The 16,784-nt window shown below is 30.8% G+C and overlaps 1 pseudogene; it reads left to right on the forward strand.

The window, feature by feature from the left end:
* Window positions 1-6,367: 6,367 nt before the first annotated feature.
* On the forward strand, window positions 6,368-6,486 carry LOC118606038 (annotated as a pseudogene).
* Window positions 6,487-16,784: the final 10,298 nt, after the last annotated feature.

Raw genomic sequence — 16,784 nt, forward strand, 5'->3', positions numbered from 1 at the left:
CCTGACAAACAGAGGGTTGATAGAAGCATGTCATGGGACTCTCCCAGGCCAACAGGGTCACATATGTGGGACATAGCATGTAGCACCTGTGGCAGCATCACTTGTCCATTCCATATTAAAATAAGCAACTACAATTTCTCCTTACTTTTTCTGTTTGGGAAGATGAATAATGGAATGGTTGTACATTCTGTTTGACTATTAGAAAGCAATATCATTGGAATATATTTATGTGTATTTTATTCACACAGTTAACACACATTCATTGCACAGAGGTCAAGAAAGCAAGCAGCCAGGATATTTTTTTCTCTATATTGAAATATTATGGCTCAGAGGGGTAAACAGGGGGAAATCATAGAAAAAAGTACATTTTGAACTTTTTTTCCCCAAGGACTTTTATTTCTTCTGAAATGTGTGTGTAAAACATATGTGTGTATTTATATGAAATACACATGTGTAGATGTATACTTTACCTATAAATACATTTAATATATTACATACACATTTATGTGTGTATGTATGTGTATATATATATTTTAACACAGAAGAGGTCATTTGAAAGTTTGGTATTGCCTTTTAATCCATGAACTGCCATTCTTTTGTCCTTTTTGGCAGCAGTTCCCTACTGTGTGTCATCTTGGTGAAAGTCAGCTGTCTGCCTCCCAATGCCAACACCAGAGGGCAAGAATTTCTCTTACTCTACTCTGGCAGGCAATGCATATGGATGTTGCTTTGCCACAGCTAATCAGGTGGCCCAAATTTGTTCTTGTCTCTCGAATGAATCTCACAAAGTATGAGGAACAGTAATTCTTTCAAGAGTGCTGTAGAGACCATATTCTAGAGCTTCAGAAAGTTGTCCTCTTAACCCTTTCTGCTAAAAGATAGATGTGCTTTTAGCTTTTTGCCTCTAAGCTGGCCTTCTAGTACCAAAGCCTCTCTCCCACTCATTCTGTAGCCCTACATAAACTTCTAATAATTTTTAATTTTAGCACGTTAGAATTGGTTTCTGTTTTTTTGCAACCAGTTGCTTTGTAGATGATGCTAATGCTGAAAATAGATTCAGTCTCAATTGACATCTAAGATCTCAAAATAGATTTGAAAACAATCAAATTGGTAGCTTTATATAAAATGAGTTACTGCACTGAGTAACAATAATATCCATACCCCTAAACAAATTCTCCTACTATAATAAGAAAATAGACAAGGTCTGAGTTTTTGAAATTTGGAAGTTGAAATTTGACTCTCCGAGTATCTGGAAACTTGAAATCAACTATAATATTTGTCCTTTATAAAAGTTGCTATTATAAATGTTCTTGATAAAAATATTAAATTCTGCTGTAGTAATATGAACATACTTTTATAAATTAGGAAAAGAAACTAACTTACTATTTTTCACTTACCAGGTCATTCTAACTATCTTCAAAATCATGTGGCGTATATAGATTGAAACATAAGGTATTCTTTCAGAAGTAGCCATTAAAACCACTAAAAATCTTAATACATGTCCATGTGTATTTTGAAACATATATGGATTCATAGAAGGTTGTAAAAAATGTACGAGAAATTGTGTTAATCCTCCCGCAGGCTCCCCCAAATTTAATATCTCATACAAATATATATTAGAATATCAGAACAAAGATATTGAGATCAGTACAAATTATAGAGCTTATTTAGATATCATAGGTCACACATGCCCTCTTTTGTATACATAGATCAATGCAATTTTATTAATGTGTAACCTTGCATAACTACCAGTATAAACAAAATACTCACCTGTTAAATCATCACAGATTACCTGTGCTAACACTTGACAGCCACACATCCTCTCCCTCTCCCCTGTTCCCAACCCCAGGCAAATACTAATCTGTTCTCCATCTTTATAATTATGGTATTTCACGATTGTAACATAATAGATTCATTCAGTACATATCCTTTTAAGATTGGCTTTTTTACTCAGCATAATTCCTTGAGGTTCATCCAAGTTATTCTTTATAGCTGTAGTTTGTTCTGTTCTATTGCTGAGCAGTATTTCATGGTGTGGATGTAACATAGTTTGTTTAACCATTCACCTATTGGAAGACAATTGGATAGTTTCTAGTTTGGGGCTATAATAAATAGTTTCTATAAACATTCAAGTATAGATGCCTGCATAAAAATAAGTCTTTATTTCTCCATATTAATTGCCCAAGAGTGCAATTCTGAGTTTTATGGTAAGTCCATAATTAATTTTGAAAGAAAGTGACAAACTACTTCCAGAGTATCTATATCATTTTAAATTCCCACCAGCAATGTATGGGTAATCTAGTTTCTCTGTATCCTCACCAGCATTTGGTGTTATTGCTATTTTTTGTTTTACCCTTTCTGATAGGTGCGATACCTTATAATTTTAATGTGCATTTTTCTAATGGTCAATGATATTGAACATATTTTTTCATGTGTATATTTGTTATCTGTATATCTTCTTTGTTGACACTTTATGTATTTTGTACCTCAACACAAATGTTAAAAAAAAAAAATCTTCTTTAAGAAAAGAAAAGGTTTTAGGCTCTGGAGGTAGACTCCCTTAGTATTAATACAAGCTCTACTACTTACCAGGTGTGAAACTTAGGCAAATTTTTTACCTGTATGTTTAATAAAGATGTTGTGGATATTTAATATGTTCACATATTTAAAGCATTTAAAACACTGCCTAGTAGTCTATAGCCATGCTACCCTGAACAGGCCCTATCCCATTTGATCTTAGAAGTTAAGCAGGTCTGGCCTGGTTAGTACTTGGATAGGAGACCACCTAGGAAGACCAGGTGCCATAGGTGTAAAAAATAAAAAAAATAAAGGAGTATAAGCTGACAAGGTCCTTGCAATCTGTGAGGTCGACCAAGGGTTGCCTTGCCTGAAAAAATAAAAATAAAAATAAAAATAAAAAATAAAATAAAATAATAAGCACTGCCTAGTAGACTATTGAGACAAAAAACATATTAACAAAAACAAAACTTTCCCAAATCCCCTTCTATCTGTCTTCTTATTCTTAGCTTCTTGCTCAGCTCACACATAGAATATTACGCTAGGTATATTAGATATATTAACTCACAACAACCTTATAAAGCTGATCTACACTTTACAGATTAAGAAATTAAGCCACAGAGAGGTCAAGTAATTTGTACAAGATTCGAAAGCTGTCATAGGCCAGGCTAAGGAATGGAACATGGGCAGTCGGGCCCAGAGCAGTGCTCTTAACCACTAAGTAGTCAAATGGGAGTGGACTTACTTTAACAATATAAATCCACCCTCTGCATTTGGACTCTTTGACTCTGCATTTCCTTCTTTCACAATAAAATAAATGTCTTGCATTCATCTAAGGTCAGTCCCTATACTTCTGCTTGGAACAAATCTCTGTTACTTATTCAAGTATTTCATTCTGTGGTGGTCCCTACTTCTCTTCTGTATCTTCAATTTCTCTCTCACACATGCATTGTTATCATCGATATAGCAACATGCCTCACTTAATATTAGCTTTTCCCCCATGCTTCTAGTATTCTTCTAGAGTTACTACCCATTTTTCTCTTTAATTCATAGCAAAATTTCTTAAATGAGACACGTATACTTCTAGGGTCCATTTCTTCATGTATTTACTTTTAAGGAACCCTAGGCTTCTTCTCACTACTCATAAGAAGAGCTCTGAGAAGGGCTCTTAACATGCTATCAAAGCCATGACACTCTACCTTTCCCGACCATTCACATTATTGACTCCATTCTCTTTCTCAAAATAGCATTTTCTTTAACTTTCTATTACAATAAAGTTATTTAATTTTCTATATGCTCTTGGCTATTGCTTTTCAATTTCCATTTTGGCTCCTTCTCCCTGGCACAACATCTTAAGGAAAGCATGGCTTATATCTCAGATATTCTCTTTCCTCTCTCTTCAGGACTTGCCCTTTTCCTAGATGGGTTTACTTAGACCCATTGGCTTCAAATACACTGATATACTGATGATTTTGAGTACTCTGCCTACATGTCCAATTGCCTATATGATCTCTCTACCTAAATATTAAATTGGCACCTCAACTTTGAAATTGTTGTTCAAAATTGATCACTTGATTACCACATGCCCCATACAACAAATCTACCCACCCACAATCATCCTAATCTTAGCTAATGATGCTGAGCCCAAAACTTACGAGTTACTTTTTTTATTTTTCTCTCTTTTATTCTAGTTATACCAGTATCTGTTGGCTACTTTCTAGGAAAAAAAGATAATCAAATCACAGATTGTCATCTCCATTGCTACCCTGCTAATCCTTGAGATTCTGTATCTTTTATTCTAGCTTTTACTCTTGCTTCTCCATAAAGGAGCCAGAATGAAGTCTGAGTAGAAATCAGATTACTTTATATATTTGCTTAAAATTCTCCAATGGATTCCCAACACATTTTGACTAAAATTAACACCCTTATCAAAAGAATTGTTATTATTGAAAAAAACCCTATGTGAACAGACCCTTACCCATCTCTCTGAATTTAACTTCTTCACTTTCCACATTATTCACAACTCTCTAGCCACCACGGCCTTCTTGATGGTCCATAAACATGTCCAACTTTTTCTGCCTGAGTTCTCTTGCATCAGATATTTTTATGACTATTTTCAAGTTTCTATTCAAATTTCTGTTCTTTAAAGATGCTTTCCATGACCACCACACTCAAAGTAATTGTCAATCACTCTTTATTACTTTATATGTTTATAATCTCTTCATAGTAGTTACTACTTAAAGTCAAATTGTAATTATCTTTTAATTATTAACATTTATATTTATAGTCTGTCTTACCATACCTTTGTCACCCTTTACCCTTCTGAAAGTGATTTTCAGAGTTGCAAGGATTTTGTTTACTACTCCGTTTTCAAGATCCACAATTTGCCTGGTATTTAATAGCTACTTTCTTTCCTTAAATGTTTAGTAGTCATTGGTAGATTCATTATTTAAGTATTAAGAAGAAAAATATGTACATTCATTCATGTTTTTTTAATGTATAGGTGAATCTTTGGGTGTAGATCTAATAATCAGAATTCCCACAGTTTTTGTGAATTATACCCATAAACCATCACATGTAATTACCAGACTTTTAAGGCTGAGGACGCAATTAAAGACACTTGTGAAACCCTCCGTATGTCTGATCAAAGCTAATTTAGCATTTATTTCTTTGGCAACACACCTTAATATTATTAATATTTCCAAAGCTTTCACTGAAATTTCATAGAAAAACAACTTTGTTCCATTTGTCACTCATTTCTCATTGTTTTTATGTGATATTAATTGGTTTATTGTGACATTAATTACACTGCATAATTAAAATAATAAGTACAACTGCTATAAACAGACGGGCACAAATCAAGTGCTTCTTGGTAACCCACTGGAGAAATAGCAATGAGAAAGTTATGATAATCTATCATTTCCCAGCTCTTCTGAGCCTTTAATCTGTAGTTACATAACCTGACAATAGCCCAGAGCTTTTTGTCAATAAACTTAATAAAATCTTATTACATTTAGAATGTTTTTAATTAAATTTCATATCATAGTCACAAGCAAAGAGTGAAGACATATTTGGCCATTACTAAAAGACTCACAGGCTTACTTATATGAATTTGTGAAAAAATAAGTTTTTCCAAAATAATATATTAATCTGTTCTGAAACTACTGCAAACATCATATATATAATTAATTTCTTCTATTTTCTCAGAGACTCAGAAGATATATGAGGCTTTAAATTCAGTTAGAAAGTCTAGACCAACAGGTAAAATATTAATAAATGTACTTGGAAGAAATCACTTTTTTTGAAAGTCCTACATAGTTGTCTTTTATAACCTACAAATTTCACAGTACATAACAAAATATTGATACAACTAAACATTCACGATAATTATTTTTCAATAAGTGACTATTTATACATAATTTAATCTTATGATATGACTAATTTTTTGATAAATCAGTGAAAATTAAAATATTGCCCATTTGTGCCATATGTAGAAATTCTGCTAATCTACCTCCAGTAACACAATAGATTTCCCTGCTCAAATATTGGCTAAGAGATTAATACAAGAGTATTATTGTATACACTGTGTAAAACTCAATACGTAGTTTTTTTTTTTCCAATTTTTATATAATGAAATATTTCATTTAAAACCCTAATTAGTACTCAGAAAAAGTTAGTTATGGACAGATTTTCCCCAGAAATCATTTCATTTATACTGGTAAGATAAAGACTAACACTTATGGAAACTGTGGGAAGGGTTCATTTAGATACATTTTTATACAGTTCATTACACAGTTAATAAGGTTTAAACATGCAGCACCATTTTTAAATTTTAAAAAAGAGTATTTTTGTCTACAGCCATGCCACCCTGAATGCACCCGATCTTGTCTGATCTCAGAAGCTAAGCAGGGTTGGGCCTGGTTAGTACCTGGATGGAAGACAACCTAGGAATACCAGGTGCTATAGGCATTAAAAACAAACAAACAAACAAATGATAAAAATAGTATTTTTGTGTAACTACCAGAATTAATTTTGTGTGATGGTAGTAATGATTGGAGTACAGTTTCTGACCACTCGGAAGGTATTAGCTTTAATCTATAGCAGACCGTTATGTTATTTGCAACTCTATCTTTGAAATCATCTCATTACCAGTTAATAAAAATACGTACCTCATTAAAGAAATATTATAAAATATGAGCATTCTTATGTATATCAAGGTAAAGAATAGTCAGCTCTTGAGACCCAAAAATATTTGTATTTTTGAGGGAACTATAACTCATATGACAAAAAGCTTTTTTAAATTTCTCTAAAATTTATTTCAAGTTAAAGTTAAATAATTAATTTTGCTTAATTTCTTGCCAGCTAGAGAAATACAAAGAGAACATATATTTAAAAGCCAATTAATTATGGTGTGCCCTTTGGAGAAGGAAGACACATGCTGTGACCAAAATTTAATGCATATCCTAGAAGTATCTAAATTCCCTGAACAGATTGTAAATCAACTGGTTCATGCTTAAATCTTTAGTACATGAATCTTTGAAAGAATATATTAGTATATTTTAAATTATATTCTAATAAAGTTCTCTGAAAGAGCCTTTAGTTGATAAACCAAATATAATTATGTCTTTAGAGAATTTGTGTCAGCAAATAATATCTGAGACCTCAAGCTGGGTGTCCTAAAGTTCTGTCACAATGAGATTGTGTCAACATAATATATAGACATAATAAATTCCCTTTGGACTAACGATATGAATTAATTTTAAAATAGAAATTTGAAACATTTAGAACTAGAAAGATGATTATTCATTAGCTAGTTCAATCTCTGAATTTTGGAAAAAAAAAACGGTTAAGTGCAGAGAGCTTAAATATTTACAAAGTCAAAAAATTATCTTGAGGCCTAGTTAAATGCTCTTTAATTTAACACTGAAATGATTAGATAATGAATTGTAAAAACAAGAAAGTCTTCAAACCTGTCACAAATTTTTCAGGGCCCTTAACCTGTAAAATTAATTGCCCAGATTTCTTAGGTCTGCATGAATGCTTCATTATTTGCAGTATTCAGTAATTGATCAACATGTACTAAAGAAAGTCAGTGTAAGATAAAAGGCTGAGTGGGTCTGGGTATCCTTGAACAATAACTACCCAAGTTTCCTGCAACTACTTATTCTCCCTTTTACAGCATCAAGTAATAAGCCCCATAAATACAGAAGTGGGTGATGGAGAAATGGATTTTTAAATCACATTGTCATACAATCAAGATACCTTTTAACTTATCCCCTTGTTGTTTACATACACTCTCAAGAGTTTATATGTAAATCTGATCAATCTAAACTTTATTATGTTGTATTGAAATGCTGTATTGAAATTTATTTTTAAGAAGTTAAATGATATAGATACAATTGAAAATCTTTATATATCCCTTTTCAATGCAATTCTCAGTCTTCCATCTCTAGATGTAACCATCATAGTGACTTTAGTGTTTATCATTCCCATGAATGTGTTTGTCTTATATTTTGGCCACAAATCTATTAGACATAAAAATATATGCAGTAGTATGATGTTTATATAGTACTTTGAATTGCTGTTTTTAATGGGCCTATATTTTTTAGTATTATTCTTATAGTTGAATTTTCTGGTTCACTTTTTTTCAATGACAATGAAAATGCTACAATTCATTTATTTATTCTATAGATAGATATTTAGGATATTTCTTATTTTGCTTTTACAAATAATGCTGAAAGGAAAATATGTATATATTTTTCTAGATATATGTGTAAGAGTTCTTATAGTGTATAAGCCAAGAAATGGAAGTGAGATTTTAAGATGTACAAATCTTAAAAGACATTGGATAGTGTCAATTATATTTCCAAAGTAGTCAAACAAATTTATATTCTCATTATGAGTATATCAAAATTCTTTGTAAACATTTAGTTTTGTCATATTTTTTAAAATTTTTGATCAGTGTGATGTTTATAATTTTGGTTTTAACTTATATTTCTTTCATTGCTTGGAAATTAATTTTTTACATGTTTATAGGCCATTCAGGTTTTTCTTTTGTAAATTGCTCACCTATTTGATTTTCATTCTGTTCTTTGTCTTTTTTCTTATTTATTTGTAGATATCTTCATATTATATAGGTCCTCTTTTGGGATAGGTACCTATATATGAGATATACATCTCCAATATCTCCTCCCAATGTGTTTGTGGTACAGAAGATTTAAAATTTAATGTATTTTTATTAGCCTTTTGATTTATGATTTTAATATCTTGTTTAAGAAAATTTTCCTTCCTTGAGGTCTCATTTTTATATACTTTTATATTTGTTTATAAAAGTTGTAAATGTTTGTATTTGGCTTCTGTTCCAGTGGAAAGTAATTTTTGTATATATTTATTAGATTATCCTCTTCCACTAATCTGTAATTCTACCACTAAGATACATCTTTTCTATTTATGTATGTGTCTGCTTCATGACTCTGTTACATTGCTTTATTTGTTGTACTCTGTAATGTTTTTAATAAGTATCTTAAGACAGGTTAGCAATAAATGATATTGTGCAGGAGTAATACCTCTCAAAGCACACTTTATTCTTCCTTTTCAAAATGACTTGTCTATTTTTAATATTTGCTCTTCTTCCCTATGAAATTTAAAAAGTCTTTGTCAAGTTTAATATAATATATATTTAGCAAGCTTCTGTAATAATTCTTATATTAGCAATGCTTTTTAATGAATGTAAATCATTTTAAATGCCCAATGCTAAAGTATACAATTTTATCTAGTTCGACATATGTATACGTCTGTGAACCCTTTACCACAATCAAGATAAACATTCTTATCAATATAAAAGTTTCATTGTGACATTTTGCATCCTATTTCTCCTTCCATCCCTGTCCCAGGCAATCACCAATCTTCTTTCTATCACTAGATATTAGTTTGCATTTTCTGGAATTTTATATAAATGAAATCATATAGTAGGTACAATCTTTTTCATAGCTTTTATTGTTCAGTGTGATGATTTTGATATTTTGATATTAAAAATATCAAAACTGTGTGTACCAATAGTATATATATATATTTTTAATTTCTGAGTAGTATTCCACTGTACAGATGTACCACAATTTATGTTTACATTCATTTGTTGATGTATATTTGGCTTATATCCAGTTAAGGTTATTATTACACATAAATCCGCTATGAACATTTATGTATAGCCTTTATGTAAACACGTGTTTAATTGCTCTTTAATTCCTAAGAGTGGAATGCTTGAGTTATATAGGTATTTAACCTTTTATGAAACTGTCAAATTATTTTACATAGCAGTTATACTCTTTTACATTCTCACTAGCAGTGTATAAGAATTCCATTTTCTCCATATTTTCGCAAATACTTGGTATGGCTGGTACTATTTTAGGGGTTCTTTTTCAGCTATGTTGTATTAATTCAAACACAAAAATTATGTAAAAATCAGCAAAAAGTTAGAAATCATCAGAGGACACTTCTCCTTGCCTAACTGGAGCAAAAACCTTCCTTATTTTATCTACCTTTTCACTGATGACATAGCACTGCAAAGGCCCCCACTTTAGGTGAAGGCCCCTTTCCTAAATCCCTAACTTTCATGAACCAAAAGACTGATTTCCTACACCTGCATAGATTACTAGATTATTAAGGCAGGCAAATCACTCATATTTCTCACTTTCCATCTCAACCGATTCCCACTATCTATCGCCAGTTTCAATGACCATAGTCTCTCTTGGAGTATGTTCTCTCTGATTTTGCTTTGAGAGAAATTGAACCTGATTCATTTATTAAAGTTCATTTATTCACATTGACTATTTTGGTTGGTTCCATCGCAAAACAAAATTTCTAGTCAATTAAATATATTCTTCCATATTTGCTTTGGCATAAGCCTAACAATTATACTAAATTAGAAAAGCAAAATAAAATAAAAATAAATGCTTTGGAGCACCACTATGCAGACTAACCAAGAAGTGGAAGCAATTAAGATGTTCACTGACTGATGAATAAGTAAATAAAATGTGCTGTACATACATATTTTTCAGCCTTAAAAAGGAAGAAAATCTTGTCACATGCTACAGTATGGATGAACCTACAGGACATTATGCTAAGTGAAATAAGACAGTCACGAAAAGATAAATACTACATAATTCCACTTATATGAGTTATCTAAAATAATCGAATTCATGGAAAGAGAAAGTAGAATGCAGATTGCCTGGAGCTGGGAAAGATGGAGAGGGGAAGTCTGGTTCAATGAATACAGAATTTCAAACTTAGGAGATAAAAAAGTTCTAGAGATCTGTTTCACGACAAAGTGAATATACTTAACACTACTGAACTATACACTTAAAAATGGTTAAGACTGTAGATATTATATCTTTTTACTACAATAAAAATGAATAAAAGCTTTGGATAGTTTTCATTTTTATCAGCACGAAACTGTCTTCTTGTTTCTTCTGAAATAGGTCTATTACTAACTTTTCCCACAAAATTTGGTATGCATATTTAGTGAAGTTTTTGAGCAACATTAACAACAATAGTTCCACTGTGATGAATTTCTGAATACTGAATGAGGCTGAGAGAATTTTAAAAGATTTGGACTCACTGTAACCTCTACTCACTGAAGTTCAGATCCATTGCTCCAAGGGCAGATGAGTTTCCTTCTTACCAGGAGATTTTTTTTTCTTTTAGCTGAAAGGAAATGTCCTCTACATTTTCTTTATCAGTAATAAAGCTCAAAGGAAACAACCCTGAATTACGATAGTTTCTTTTTAAGAGATAATTGTGTATAATCAAATCTATCTTAAAACGGCTTTAAAAGATAGTTACCTTAGTTCACAATTGTCTTGAAAAATTTGAAAACAAACTAAAGCAGACTCTGCTTTAGTTATTTATTTTAAAGCAGTAGTAATACAGATAGGTTTATCAGAAATAGGCACAGAATATTAAAATATGTATATTATTTCAGAAATTTTATTTGTATTATCAACAGAGGTGGTCCTTAGTATGCAATTGATTTTTCAGGGGCTCATTATGAAGGCAGTTATTTAATCTTCTCCCTTCTAATTAGGAAGTGTAGACATTTTTTGAAGAAAGAGGAATCCATTAAAAACTTTTCAGTATTTTCAGTAACTTTACTCTTTTGACACAATCACTTCATAGAGTATGTTTGAGTTCCTATTGAAGTCCACTCAGCAGGATAGAGTTTTGAGTTTTAATTTTAAAGAAAGAGAAAAAATATTCTTATCAGCAAAAGCTTTTCCATAAACAACTTTTAGGAATCTGGTACAGGCTTTTAGAGTGTAAGACTATGTAGCTTTTCTTCTTGAGGATTCTTTAAAGTAATTTTAACTCTTTTCAGAAACAGGTCAAGACAGTGAAATATAGTTTCCCCACCACCTCCCTTGGACCTCGTTTATTTTTAAGATTTCTATTAATACTTACACTTTACAATAATTCTCTGTCATTATTTTAAGAGTTTTTTTGAGGTTTTCTGTTTTCTGAGGTTTTAGATGCCACGTGGCTAGAAATTTAGGAAGTGTAAAATTTGTACTTGTAGCATTAAATTATTTTTTTAGAAAACAAATTTATTTCCTAAGAGTATAGGGAAAAAACAAATATTAAATAAATTTTTAAAAGTCATTCCTTATGATAATCCAAAAGCTTTTAATACAGTTTTAGATTATTTAGTTTTACCCAAATTCTAGATAATAGAGTGGTTCCAGCTTTAGCTTGGAGGTGAATTTAATGAAATATCTTCTACTTTTTAAGTAGGATAATAGGTCTAGTATTTAAATAGACCATGTATTACACTAAATAAATTGAATTACCATAGATTGCTTTAGCATAAAATTACTCTTAGAATAAATGGCTCACAAACTTTTCTTATATATATAGTCTATGTAATGGCAGTAGGAAAAAATAATTCTGGATCTGAAGCTAGAAGGCTTGCGTTCATTTGCCAGCTTCCGTATATCTCTCTCTCTACTTTGAACAAGTCATTTATGCTGTTTCTTCTGTAAAGAATGTATACAAAAGTAATCGCTCTATCATGTTTTCAGATTAGTACAGAATCAAATAAGGAGGTGAAGTTAAAATTATAACATTTTTGAAAATTAAAACTATGATATTCCATGGTTTTATCATACTTATAATGACATGACTCAGAATCGCAGATTTATAGAACTAGAATAAAACAGAGAGTATTTTCTAGTCCCAAATTTCCTAAATGTTCTTAGGTTACAGAACTTATTGGAAATTTGATTTTAAAAACTCTGTTATTCTAACAAGAAAACCATACATACTCACAGGTAAGAAAGCTATTAAATATAACTTCATGTATTTCATGTATTCTAGATATGAACATCTGATCAATTTTAATGCTGCATTCTGTAGAGTGGATAAATGAGACCTAGAGAAATGAAGATATTTAACTGAGGTTACACAGAAATTTTGTGGCAGAGATAATTCTCAAGTAAATGTCTGCTAACTCACACCCCAGTATTTTATTTCCTTAGATTAGGGTTAATGCTAAATGTGTCCCACAGAGACTTATTCATTTCAAAGAGCTATCTCAGGAGCAAGCTCAAGACAAAGCCCTCCCAATCATCCATATTTTTATCTGTTTTCTACGTTGGGCTTCCAAATTTCTACCTTATGAAAAAAAAAATGTTTGGATACTATTGCCATAAAAAAATAAAAAGATAGATGTGAAGTAGAAAACAAAAAGTAATATAGAGACAGAGTTCTCTTTTAATTATCATGCCCTTTTTGGAAGAAAAGTGTAGCTCCAAGAATTATGAAGTTCTTTAAAAACCACATGGTGTCTGGTAGTCCAGCTATGAGTAGCTCTAAAAATATTAGAAAAATAGAATACAAAATTTTAAAAGTCTCTAAGCAGTAATCTTAATACATGTATGATAGCACTAAAAAATTCTACCAAATGTTTAAAAAAGAATTAACACCAATCTATATAACCTTTTTCAGAAAAAAAAACATATCCCAATTTATTTTATGAAGCTAGTATTGCCTTAATACCCAAAACAAAACAAAACTGCAGCCAATATCCCTCATGACCATAGATTCAAAAATCTTTAACCATATAAAATTAAAAGGTATATAAAAAGAGCTATACACGGTGACCAAGTAGGGTTTATTGTAGGGATGCAAAGTCAGTTCAACATTTAAAAAACAATAAAGGTAATCTACCATATTCACAGGCTAAAAAAGAAAAATCACATGATTATACGAATTGATGCAAAAAGCATTTTAAAAAATTCAACATCCATTCACGATAGAAACTCTTAGCAAATTAGAAATTAGAAAATTAGAAATCAGAGAGAAAATTCTTCGACTATAAAAAAACCTACTTCTAACATCGTATGTAATACTGAAAGGCTGAATGCTTTTCCCCTGAGATCTGGAACAAGGCAAAAATGTCTACTCTTATTCAGCATTGTACTAGATATTCCTGACCATGTAAGAAGGCAAATATAAAAGAAATAAAAGGCATAAATGTCATAAAAGAAAACATTAACTGTCCCTATTTGCAGATGACATGATTATCTTTATAAATAATCCTAAGGACTATACAAAAACACTTGTGTAACTAATACCTTATTTCATCAAAGTCATAGAATATAAGATCAGCATAAAAAGATAAATTATTGTATCTATAAATGACCAGAAAACAAATCAAAACAAAAATTTTAAATATAATTTCGTTCGCAATCATTCAAAAAAATTAAATATGTGTTTTTTTTCTAAATAAATAATACTAAGTAAACTAAAAGGATAATATATACTTAGATATAAATCAACAAAATAGGTATAGGACTTACATGTTGAGAACTACAAAACATTGATTTTTTTTTTTTAAATTAAAGATCTAAATGATATGGAGACACAGACTATATTCATGGACTGAAATATTCGACATGAAAAATGTCAAATCTCTTTAAGTTGACATATGTTCAAGGCAATCACTATCAAAATTCCAGCCAGATATTTTATATAGATCAGATTATTCTACAGTTTTACAGAAAGGCAGAGAAACTAGAATAGACTTTTATAAAGGAAAAGAATTATAAAGTAGAAGGACTCTATTCAATTTTAAATGAGAATTAGGGTTTGGTGAAGAGTTTTTAGAACCAAAAATATGATCCATAAAAAGAAGAAAACCTGATAAATGGGACTTCATTAAAATGAAAAATTTTTATGCTGCAAAAGAGCCTGTAAGATAATAAAAAGACTAGTATAAAATATCTGAACATGATATATATGATAAAGGACTTATATCTAGAATTTATAAAGGACCCTCCAAATTCAACTGTAAGAAGCAAATAATCTGGAAAATAGGCAAGGTATATGAAGAGGCATTTTGCCAAAGAGGATACATGGTAGGAAAACAAATAAAACCATGAAAAGATTTTAAACATCGTCAGCCACTAGGGGAATACAAATTAATACTGTGATGAGATATCACAAAACATATAGGAGACAACCAAAATATCAAAATAGCAACTATGTAAAATGCTGGCCACAATGCAATAAAACTGGATCTCTCATACATTGCTGATAGGAATGTAAAACAATAAAGACATTCTGGAAAACAGTTTGGCAGTTTCTTTGAAAGTCAAATATGTACTCATCATATGACTCAGGAATCACCTTGCTGGGCATTTTTCCCAGAGAAATGAAAATTTATTTTCAAACCAAAACTGGTACATAAATGTTCACGGCAACTTTATTTGTAATAGAAAAAAACTAGAAATGATCAAAATGTCTTTTAATAGGTAAATAGTTAAACAAAGTGCCATATCTATGCCATGGTATACAATAGTTGCCCCCTTATCTTTGGGGGATATGCTCCAAGAGCCCCAGTGGATACTTGAAACTGCATAAATTAATGAAGCCTGTAGGTACTACGTTTTTTCCCATACATACATATCAATGGTAAAGCTTAATTTATAAATTAGGCACAGTAAGAAATTAACAACAATAACTAATAATAAAATTGAACAATTATAACAATATACTGTAATAAAAGTTATGTGAAAGTGGAGTTTCTCTTTCCCTGAAAACAAATCTGATAACTGAGATGGCTAGTAAATGATTAATGGGTAAACAGTGAAAACAGCATGGGTTTGCTGGACAGAGATGACTCATGTGCAGGCAAGATGGCACCGGATTCCTTTAAGCTACTCAGAACAGTGTGCAATTTAAAACTTATAAATTATTTCTGGAATTTTCCATTTAATAATTTTAGACCAAGGTTGACCACAGGTAACTAAAAACTGCAGAAAGCGAAACCATGGGTAAGGGGGGACTACTGTACTGAACAATAAAAAGTAAAACTATATATATGACAACTCGAATAGGACTCAAATAATACTTAGTCAAAAAAAAAATCTCTAAAGGTCACGTACTATATGATTTCATTTATATAACATTTTCCGAATTATAAGATTACAGACATAAAAAAACAGATTTGTGGGTGCCAGGGATTAGGGATGTCTGGGGACTGGGGATAACTGTAAGAAAGAGGCAGCAAGAGGCAGATGTTTATGCTGATAGCATAGCTGTCCGTGCACATAGTTAATGACACACTTGATTGCAGTGGCGGTTGTACTACTATTTACATATGATAAAATCATAAAGAAACTATCAAAGTAAAAAAAAAGTGATTTCAGCTAGATTTAAGAATAGAATGTCAATATAACAAAATAAGTTTAATTTATATATACCAACAGCAAACAAAACAGTAAGGAATGAAGTTAAGAAACACTGCCATTTATAGTAATTTTAAAAAACATAATATACTCAGCAATACGTTTAACAACAATGTCCAAGATCTCCATACTAAAAATCTCCAATATTATAAAGAGATATTAAAGAAGATCTAAATAAGTGAAGACATAGATCATGTTCATAAATTGGAAGACTCATCATTAAGATGTTAATTTAATGCAAATTTATCTATAGATTCAATGTCATCCCATTAAAAAATCTCAGCAAGACTTTTTTGTAGAAATTGAAGCTGATTTTAAATATCGTGGAAAAATAAAGGACCTAAAATAGTCAAAATAACCTTGAAAAGTATAATGAATTTAAAGGAACTATATTATCTGAATTTAAAACTCACTATTAAATCACAGCAACCAAAATAATGTAACATTTTCATACAAATAGATCAATAGAATAGAATAGTGTTTTTAAAAACAATCTAACCATGCATAACAAATTACATTTTTGAC

The sequence above is a fragment of the Rousettus aegyptiacus genome, unplaced genomic scaffold (assembly GCF_014176215.1).
Source record: "Rousettus aegyptiacus isolate mRouAeg1 unplaced genomic scaffold, mRouAeg1.p scaffold_m13_p_1, whole genome shotgun sequence".
Classification (NCBI taxonomy): domain Eukaryota; kingdom Metazoa; phylum Chordata; class Mammalia; order Chiroptera; family Pteropodidae; genus Rousettus; species Rousettus aegyptiacus.